This window comes from Triticum dicoccoides, chromosome 7A, assembly GCF_002162155.2.
Source record: "Triticum dicoccoides isolate Atlit2015 ecotype Zavitan chromosome 7A, WEW_v2.0, whole genome shotgun sequence".
Lineage (NCBI taxonomy): Eukaryota > Viridiplantae > Streptophyta > Magnoliopsida > Poales > Poaceae > Triticum > Triticum dicoccoides.
In genome coordinates this window covers 274,150,220-274,161,215 of record NC_041392.1, presented here as the reverse complement: position 1 = coordinate 274,161,215, position 10,996 = coordinate 274,150,220, and positions in this window count along the sequence as shown.

The window sequence follows — 10,996 nt, the reverse complement described above, 5'->3', positions numbered from 1 at the left end:
CCCCCTCCCCTGTCGTCTTCCTCCCTGCCAGGAGGACGGACACCGCGACGCCGCCGCGCGCGCCACCTCCACCCTGCTCGGCCACCTCCTGCTTCCCCCGGTCTCCCTAGCGACGCCACGACGACGCCTCGTGTCCCCTCGCTCCTCTTCCTCCCTCGCTGCTCCCTCTCTCTTCCCCGAACACTCTCCCCCTCCTCTGTTCTCCTCACCCGAACGGAGCCGCCGCCACCGACGAGAGCCACCGTGGCTACCGGCCACCCCACGGCTCACCGACGCCCCAGGAAGCTCCGCCGGTCCTCCCTCTACCTCCTCAACGAGCCACGAGGCCCCGGACGTGCCGCAACACCGCCTCGATGTCTTCTTCAACCTCGGGACCGCCGGCCATCTTCGTCAAATTCGTCGGCTCCGGACCGCCCCCGACCTCGCCGAGCGTCCCCTCGTCATCGCCGTGAGCCACTGACCTTCTCCCCTAACTCAGCATGCTCTCCTTCGTGCCGTAGCGCCGTTCCCCACGAGCTCCGAAGCCACTGTCCGCCATTGCTGCTGCACGCATAGCCTCCGTGCTCCCCTGGCCTCACTGAGCTGCTCTTAGTGCTCCCCATGTCTAGCAGGTGCTGCCCAGCCTCTCCATTTGCTCACTGATGCACCGTCGCGACGCGCCCGAGCACCACCGAACACCATCGCCGCCAAAGCTCGTCGCCGGCATGAGTTCCGGCGACCCCACGACCTCCCACTTGGTCCTCTGGATGCGCGAGAGCAAGGGCCATCCCCTGGTGCCCTCAGCGCGCCAAACTGACGCCTCTAGCGCAAGTCCGGCGTGCCCCCGCCGTGTTCTGTGGTCGCCGTCGGCTGGTCTCCGGCGTGCTGACGTGGCGTCGTCGTTAGGGGCTAATGACCCTGCTAATTAACCCTGTGACACTGACAGCAGGGCCCCACCTGCTAATTAATCCTAGATTAGTTTCTGTTTAGTTTTTAACTAATCCTAGTGGCCCCACGCGTCAGCTTTGACTAAGCTGACGTGGCTGTTGACTGGGCCCACATGTCAGCGACACTAATCAGCCCCAGTCACTGACCAGTGGACCCCACTGGTCAGGTTTGACCTGAACCTGCCCTGTTGACCTGATGACGTCAAGGTGATGTCATGCTGACGCATTAAATGATTTTTTGGATTTAAAATAAATCAGAAAATCTAGAAAATGGTATAAACTTCTAAAATTCATAGAAATTCAACCGTAACTCCAAATTAAATAATTTATATATCAAAAATTATCAGAAAAATTCAAGGAATCCATCTGTACCATTTTCATGCATGTTAGAACAACTTATAGCTGCTGTTTAGCACAAATCAATTAAATGGCATTTAAATAATCACATATGGAGTTTGAATTTGAATCTTGTATTCAAACCAACCCCATTTAACTTGTTGCTAGATGCATTAGCCCAAAACACATTCATTTTGCCATGTCATGATCATGCATCATATTGTGCATTGCATTGATTGTGTTCCCTTCTGTGTTGCCGGTATTTGTCCCCTCTCGATAGACGTGATACCGATGATGTGATCGTTGACACTGATGAAGACTCAACGTTATCTTCAGAAGTGCCAGGCAAGCAAAACCCCCTTGTTCATTCCGATAAAATCCCACTCTCTCGCTCCTGCTCTCTTTTACTGCATTAGGACAACAACGACATATTTGTTACTGGCTGCGGTAGCTGAACCCCTTTATCCTTTGCATGACCTGTCATTCCACAGTAAATAGATGAAACCCACTAGCATGAGTAGGAGTTGTTTGAGCCCTGTTGTGCCTACTCATTCATGTTTGTTTGTCATGCCTGCTATTGCTTAGAGTTGAGTCAGGTCTGATTCATCGGGGATGTATCAGAGGCGTGTGAACATGTCCTACTGTGTGTGAGCTAAGTGTGTGAACACGATTTGGTAAAGGTAGCGGTGAGAGGCCATGTAGGAGTACATGGTGGGTTGTCTCATTGCAGCCGTCCTCAGGAACTGAGTTCTGTGTTTGTGATCCATGAACAGTTACTACCACACATTGGGTTCCGGTAACTCGACCCCTCTCGGCTTCTTAATCACCCTTGTTCTCTGTCCAGGAGTTGCAACTAGTTTCTGGTGTTTGTAGGTAGTGTTAGTAGTCTACCAAGTGGCACCCGGTATAGGTGGGCTTGGGACAGACTAGGCACAGTGGCCCGGTGTACCAAGTGGCACCCGGATGGTGGACTTGGGAACCCTGCACACATCGTTTGGGGCCGTGAGCGACACCCCGGCCGGATCTCCTTGCGGATGGAACCCGAATAGGCGATAAACCTGGACAAGAGACTTAAGTGTTTAGGTAGGCCGTGGCCGACTCCCTCGCCCGGCTTCCGCTTGAAGGTTGCCGAGGTACATGACGTGTACAGGGCGATAAGTGGCGAAAGCGTGTGTGAAGAAGTACACCCCTGCAGGGTTATCATTATCTATTCGAATAGCCGGATTCCTCGGATATGGAAACTTGGACCCCTTGTACAGTTCATAGACAAGTGAAAGTGGATACTCTAAAATACGCAAGATAAGCATGAGTGCTATGGATGGCATTCTCGTAGGGAGACGGGAGCGGATCCATAGTGGTGTATTGATATGGTGAATATGTGGACTCGTGTGCGCCACCTCAAAAGAGTTACTTGCAGTCGTAGTTCAGGTTAGCCACCGAGTCAAAGCTGGCTTGCTGCAGTCAAACTCCACCATCCCCTTTGTTGATAATGATGCATATGTAGATAGATCTGATGTAAGTCTTGCTGGGTACATTTGTACTCACGTTTGCCTATTTTATGTTTTTGCAGAGAGACTTCAGTCTCACTAGTAGTTCCACGTGGACTTCGACGTTTAGCTTGTTACCTCAGCTACGATCTTGTGCCCTCGGCAGGATCTGGTAGATAGTCGGGCTTCTTAGCCTTTTCATTTATAGACGTCTGTACTCAGACATGATAGCTTCCGCTTGTGCTTTGACTTGTATGCTCTGAGTGTTGGGTCATGAGACCCATGATTGTAATATCTCGCTCCTCGGAGCCTTTTGAATAAAAACTACTGAGTCGTAGAGTCATTTTGTGATGCCATGTTGTATTGCACATATCGAGCATATTGTGTGTATGTTATTGAAATGCTTGGTATGTGTGGGATCTGACTATCTAGTTGTTTATCTTTAGTAGCCTCTCTTACCGGGAAATGTCTCCTAGTGCTTCCACCGAGCCATGGTAGCTTGCTACTGCTCCGGAACACTTAGGCTGGTCGGCATGTGTCCTTCTTCGTTCCTGTGTCTGTCCCTTCGGGGAAATGTCACGCGGTGAATACCGGAGTCCTGTTAGCCCGCTACAGCCCGGTTCACCAGAGTCCTGCTAGCCCAGTGCTACAGCCTGGATTCACTCGCTGATGACCGACACGTTCGATGCTGGGTCATGGATGCCTGTCCCTGTAAGTTTGTGCCACTTTGGGTTTACGACTGGCCATGTCAGCCCGGGCTCCTTATCATACACATGCTAGCGACACTGTCATATACGTGTGCCAAAAGGCGCAAACGGTCCCAGGTAAAGGTAAGGCGACACCCGTGGGAATACCGTGCGTGAGGCCGCAAAGTGATATGAGGTGTTACATGCTAGATCGATGTGGCATTGAGTCGGGGTCCTGACAGTGAAGCTGCTTACATATTAAGCATCAAGATCTATAGAGATAGATCAAGACGCTTGATAAGTTTTTTCAATAAGTACATACCTTGACAATATTTTGAAGTAGTTCAAAAATTGGAACAGTCAAAGAAAGAGTTCTTGGTTGTGTTCCAATGTGTGAAATTGAGTAAGACTCAAAGCCCGACCACGGCAGAAGCTAGAAAGAGAATGAAAGTCATTCCCTATGCCTCAGCCATAGGTTCTATAAAGTATGTCATGCTGTGTACCAGATCTATTGTATACCCTACACTGTGTTAAGCAAGGGTGTACAATAGTGATCTAAGATTAGATCAGTGGACAGCGGTCAAAATTATCCTTAGTGGAATAAGGAAATATTTCTCAATTATGGAGGTGACAAAAGGTTTGTCGTAAAAAGTTACGTCGATGCAAGTTTTGACACAGATCTGGATGACTCTAAGTCTCGATCTAGATACATATTGAAAGTGGGAGCAATTAGCTAGAGTAGCTCTGTGCAGAGCATTGTAGACATAGAATTCGCAAAATACTTACGGATCTGTATGTGACAGACCCGTTGACTAAACTTCTCTCACAGGCAAAACATGATCACATCTTAGTACTCTTTGCGTGTTAATCACACAGCGATGTGAACTAGATTATTTCCTCTAGTAAACCCTTTGAGTGTTGGTCACATAATGATGTGAACTATTGGTGTTAAATCATATGGCAATGTGAACTAGATTATTGACTCTAGTGCAAGTGGGAGACTGAAGGAAATATGCCCTAGAGGCAATAATAAAATTATTATTTATTTCCTTATTTCATGATAAATGTTTATTATTCATTCTAGAATTGTATTAACTGGAAACATAATACATGTGTGAATACATAGACAAACAGAGTGTCACTAGTATGCCTCTAATTGACTAGCTCGTTGATCAAAGATGGTTATGTTTCCTAACCATAGACAAAGAGTTGTTATTTGATTAACGGGGTCACATCATTAGGAGAATGATGTGATTGACATGACCCATTCCATTAGCTTAGCACTTGATCGTTTAGTATGTTGCTATTGCTTTCTTTATGACTTATACATGTTCCTATGACTATGAGATTATGCAACTCCCGTTTGCCGGAGGAACACTTTGTGTGCTACCAAGCGTCACAAGTAACTGGGTGATTATAAAGGAGCTCTACAGGTGTCTCCAAAGGTACATGTTTGGTTGGCGTATTTCGAGATTAGGATTTGTCACTCCGATTGTCGGAGAGGTATCTCTGGGCCCTCTCGGTAATGCACATCACATAAGCCTTGCAAGCATTGCAACTAATGAGTTAGTTGTGAGATGATGTATTACGGAACGAGTAAAGAGACTTGCCGGTAACAAGATTGAACTAGGTATTGAGATACCGACGATCGAATCTCGGGCAAGTAACATACCAATGACAAAGGGAACAACGTATGTTGTTATGCGGTCTGACCGATAAAGATCTTCGTAGAATATGTGGGAGCCAATATGAGCATCCAGGTTCCGCTATTGGTTATTGACCAGAGACGTGTCTCGGTCATGTCTACATTGTTCTCGAACCCATAGGTTCCGCACGCTTAAGGTTTCGATGACAGTTTCATTATGAGTTTATATGTTTTGATGTACCAAAGGAGTTCGGAGTCCCGGATGAGATCGGGGACATGACGAGGAGTCTAGAAATGGTCGAGACGTAAAAATCGATATATTGGACGACTATATTCGGACATCGGAAAGGTTCCGAGTGATTCGGGTATTTTTTGGAGGTACCGGGGAGTTACGGGAATACGAGGAAGAAGCAATGGGCCTTAATGGGCCTTAGTGGGAAGGACCAGGAGGTGGCGCGCGCCCCTCCCAAGCCCAGTCCGAATTGGACAAGGGGTTTGGGGCGCGGCCCCTCTCTCCCTTCCTTCCCCTCTTCCCCACTTTCCCCCCTTCTCCTAGTTGGACTAGGAAAGGAGGAAACCTACTCCAACTAGGAGTAGGAATCCTACTCCCCTGGCGCACCCCTCCTAGGGCCGGCCTCCTCCCCCTTGCTCCTTTATATACGGGGGCACGGGGGCTCCTCTAGACACACAAGTTGATCTTCGTGATCGTTCTCTTAGCCGTGTGCGGTGCCCCCTTCCACCATAATCCTCGATAATATTGTAGCGGTGCTTAGGCGAAGCCCTGCGACGGTAAAACATCAAGATCCTCACCACGCTGTCATGCTGACGAAACTCTTCCCCGACATTTTGCTGGATCGGAGTCCGGGGCTCGTCATCGAGCTGAACGTGTGCTAGAACTCGGAGGTGCTGTAGTTTCGGTGCTTGATCGGTCGGGCCGTGAAGACGTACGACTACATCAACCGCATTGTCATAACGCTTCCGCTATTGGTCTACGAGGGTACGTAGACTACACTCTCCCCTCTCATTGCTATGCATCACCATGATCTTGCGTGTGCGTAGGAATTTTTTTGAAATTACTACGTTCCCCAACAGATCTGAGGCGGCGAAAGACAGTCATGAGTCGAGATGTCTGGTTTGGTGGATGTTTCTGTCGATGGAGCAGCTCAGTGGAGGTGGACGATGTCGCGGGAGGAGCAGGATAAACTATCGTGGTTCTAAGTCTGACAGTAGAATGTGGGGTAGGAATGTAGAGGCAAGATCCTAACTACGGAGGAGCTGTACACGCAAGTTTTACGAGTTCAGGCCCTTCTCGGAGGAAGTAACAACCCTACGTCTCAGAGCCCGGAGGCGGTCGACTGGATTATATGCATGTGTGTTATAGAGGGTGCGAACCCTTGTCCCTGAGGAGGGAGTGGCTTATATATAGTTCGCCAGACTCCTCCCGCCCTCACTTACAAAGGGTTTGAGGTACATAAAGATGGGAACATTACTGGTAACACCTGCAATAAAGATACATAATGACCATTTAAGCTACGACTTAATTCCCGACCGTTGTAGAGTGGAGTGGCTCTAGGTCTTCTGGTAGTCGAGTGATTGTCCATACGGTCGAGTGTCTCCAAGACTATCGAGTGGAACATAGCTTCATGGTCGAGTGGATGATGATTTTTCTTCGAATGCTTCTGGTTATTTTAGAGATGTCCTTGGGGAGGGTATCTTGGATAGATCCATGACCCTACCCTAGGTACATAGCTTCATCATTAGCCCCCGAATGGATCAGGGATTGAGTGAGGAAGGAGTTGAGAACTCTTCCGACTCATTTTTTGTGCTATGAGTATATGTTGGTCTAGATCAATGAACCGAGGTGACGACACCAACTTCTTTTTTAGTCGCCTTGATCCATTCTTAGTTTTTGTCGAGTGAACTTTTACTAAAGAGTTCCGAGTGATGATGTGAAGGATGTCTTCCGTCTGTCAAGTTGGTCTGCTGTCTGCGGATTTCGCGAGATTCCAATCTGGGGAAGCGCATCGGGCGGGGGAGGCCATGGTAATCGGGACGGATTAGGCAGGTCGCCTCAATCCCCGCGCCACCTTTTTCGCCATGTATCGCGCGCGCGACTGCTGCGGGATTTGATAAAATCGTCCGGGCCTACAAGTCAGTCACTCGGAAGTGTCCTTATAAAAGGCACCGGACCGGGCTTTTGAACATTGCGCCCTCATTCTCCTTCTTCTTCCTCAGATTTCTCCGCTGCGCCTGCTTCCGCTCTCGGCGTCGTAGCCCCGCTCGAACTCGATTCGTTGCCATGGGGAAGGAGAAGACGGTGGCGTTGGAGCGTGCAAAGAAGGCAACAGTGAAGGCGAAAGGGAAGAAGACCAGCCGGGGAGGATCTTCGTCGAGGTTTGGCCTGCCACCTGGCTGGATCCAGGGCGACTGGATCCGCTCGACAAACAGTCAAGACGACATCGATGACCTGGTTGAGGGAGGACTGATCCCTCACCAATCGGCACGGCTCCCGGGGAACGAGACCGAGCCGCAGCCGCAGGAGGGTGAGTGTGTCCTCCTCGCCACTCATGTGGACCGCGGGTTTTCTTTGCCTCCCCACCCTTTATTTAGTGGTTTCTTGAACTTCTTCGGGGCTCAACTCCACCACTTTACTCAAAACACCATCGTGTATCTCGTTGCTTTCGTGTCCATGTGCGAGAATTTCTTGGGCTGCCGACAAGGTTGTTAGAATTGCTATTCTGTTATACGATTCTACGACTTTACGATCCAAACCTACCCATCTAATTCTATGATTTTAGTTCATAAAATCTACGTTTCTACGATCCTGGTAGTGAAGATTCTACGATTTATGATTCTACCATCAGAGCTCCGATCCGATTCAAAATCGTGATTCTGACAACCTTGGCTGCCGACCGCATTGGGGTCTCTTCAAGCACATATTCATGTGCCGCTCCCAGACGGTCAAGAAGGCCAACCCGAGTGACGAGAGGACGCATGTGATACAGATGTGCGGGGGCCTTGGAATTCAAATGAGGAACAAGAGCACCTTCCCAGCTATGATCCTTCCCGACTCGGTCCGGGGCTGGCAGTCGACCTGGTTTTACTGCAAGGACCAGCCGACCCCGGGTTAGTCGACTGGACTTCCCCCCTTTTCCTTGGCTCGAGTGGAGAAGCCCTCCTCCTTGAGGGTGATCCCGGAAGAGAAGGTGCAGGTGAAGATGTTGGTCGAGCGGTTCGTCCAACTTGTCGACGACGGAGTGAGTGGTATGGACCTGCTGGAGGTCTTTCTCAGTCGACGCATCCAACCACTCCAAGCCCATGACCACCCGATGTGTATGTACTCGGGACTCGAGGACTCCACTAGGATCCACCCGGAGGACGTTAGTGAAGACACGGTGGAGAAGTGGCTGACAGGAATCACCGGGAACAAAGATAATCCGTGGGGGTCTAGGAGGGTGATTCCATTCAACCATGTGCGCCAGCCGGAATAGGTATGATTCTGCATTGTCAATATCTTCTTGATTCACTGGGTAACATCTTGTTGACGGTCGACTGTATTTCTTTTGTTCATTGTCTTTTCAGGCTCTTATTGATATGTACTCGATGCCCAATGGAGTGCAGGAGCAAAATGTCGAGAAAGGGACGAGCGGGGGCGAGAGTGGCGAGTGGCACTCGGATGCAGAGGAGGACAAGGAGAGCAACGACTCGAGTGATGAAGAAGAGGTCGACTCGCCTCCTCGTAGAGAGAGGAGGTCCAAGCACGCTCACGACTTGGCGAGCACCCCTGACCTGGCGGCCGCACCGACTGGGCAATCTTCAAAGCGCCCTGGGACGTCTTCCCCGACGCCGACTGAGAAGGTATCGAAACAGCTCAAGATTGCACCGCCTCCTGCGCCGAAAGCACTGAAGGCCACCTCCTCCAAACCACCAAAGGCTTTGCCCAGAATCAAAGTGACCATCCCCACCATCTCCGGGTAATCATCTGACCCGATCTTTTGGTCGACTCGAGCAACAGAACATAACCGACTGAATGTTGACATTTGCAGTGCTGCTACATCTGGAACTTCTTCCTACCAATACCGAGATGAGGAAATGGAAGACGCGGTTACCCCCAACCCAGGTAAAACTCTCATGATCTTGTTCTTGATTATTTGGTCGATTAAATTCTGGCGATTCACTTGGGGTCGACTGATTTATCTGTAGCCCCAGCCAACATCATCGATCTTCTGGATGACGATGAAGATGTGGCCCCAAGGCCTAGAAAGAACAAAAAAGGAGCAGCTGGCAAGACATCTCAACAGGGACCGATGACAACACCAACCGTTCAGCAAGCTGAAGACGCAGGTGGGGCCTCTGTAACTTTTGTTATGCCATTGTCGAGTGAGCGCCCTGCACCGTCGATTGTTCCAGAGTTTCCTTCAGTCGTCCAACCTCACGCCTTGGAGCTCCAAGCTGTTGCACCTAGGTCGTCTGCCCCTTTCTTCACCAAATACCATGTTTCGGAAAACCAGTCGGACGCGGCTGCGGAGGCCATCCGTCAGGCTAACGTGATGATGGAGCAGATGAAGACGGTGCACGAGAATAGCCAGGCTGCTTACGATGCCAGCGCGGCTCTTTGGGCCAATGTCCAGGTAAGTAGGCTTACGACTAACCTTGTTCTATTAGGATATGCTACCCAAAATATTTTCTTTCATACAATCTCTTATTGCTTGCGTCGAATCTGTACACCCACTTGTTGTTTTGTTGTCTTTAGCATTTGTGCTCTTCCACTCGGCCTAGGCGAGTGGGATCTGAACCAGTGGGGGCACACTAAGTGCACCCACTGGGTGTAGTCCCCGAGACCGCAGTCGACTGCAGGCAGTCGACTGGTGTCTGGGTACTTTTCCGTTTCCTTTCTTCCACTCGACCCGGGCTGACCGGCCGAGTGGGATCTGAACCAATGGGGGCACGCCAAGTGCACCCACTGGGTGTAGTCCCCGAGACCGCAGTCGACTGCAGGCAGTCGACTGGGGTCTGGGTACTTTTCCCTTTCCTTTCTTCCACTCGACCCGGGCTGACCGGCCGAGTGGGATCTGAACCAGTGGGGGCATGCCAAGTGCACCCACTGGGTGTAGTCCCCGAGACCACGGTCGACTGCTGGTAGTCGGCCAGGGTCTAAATTTTTTTTACTCGACCCGGGTGGACCGGTCGAGCGGGGTCTGAATCAGTGGGGGCACGCCAAGTGCACCCGCTGGGAGTAGTCCCCGAGACCACAGTCGACTGGGGTCTGAGTAAACTTTTAAGTTTTATTCACTCTGATGTAAATAATCTTTGATCTTGTCGATTGACACGTTTTTACCTTCTGCAGAAATCTTGTACTATCATTTCTAAGTTTGCTGAATTTGAGGAGAAGCAGAGGCAACTCAACCTCGACTTGGAGCTGGCCCAACAAATGTTGAAGAAAGCTCAAGATGAAGCTGCTGGTATGGAAGGTAATTGCCTGTCAACTGTTCACATCGATCATCTTTTAAGATATTTCTTCGATCTCTTGTTTGATCCGATTGCTTCTTTTGCAGAGAAAATGAGGTTGGCTCTGGAGAAGAAGGACTTGGACCCTACAGCTGCGTAGAAGGAAGCTCAATATAAGACTGCCCTTGCAGACCAGAAGCTGGCTTCGGTCGGAGTGTTGGAAGGAGAGGTAAACAGGCTGAAGTCCTGTCTCAATGAGTCCAACTGAGAGGTAACTCGTCTGAAGAAGGATAAAATTGCTCTAAATGAGAAGCTGGAGTCCACGGTCCGTAAGAGAAATGACACGGACGCCTATCTGAGAACTCTTGCTAAGAAGCTCTATCTTATGCTGGAAGGTACTCCTTTTAATCCGACTGCTTTACTGCTTGCCAGTTAATCCTGTCCAGTCGACTCACTAACTCTTTGACT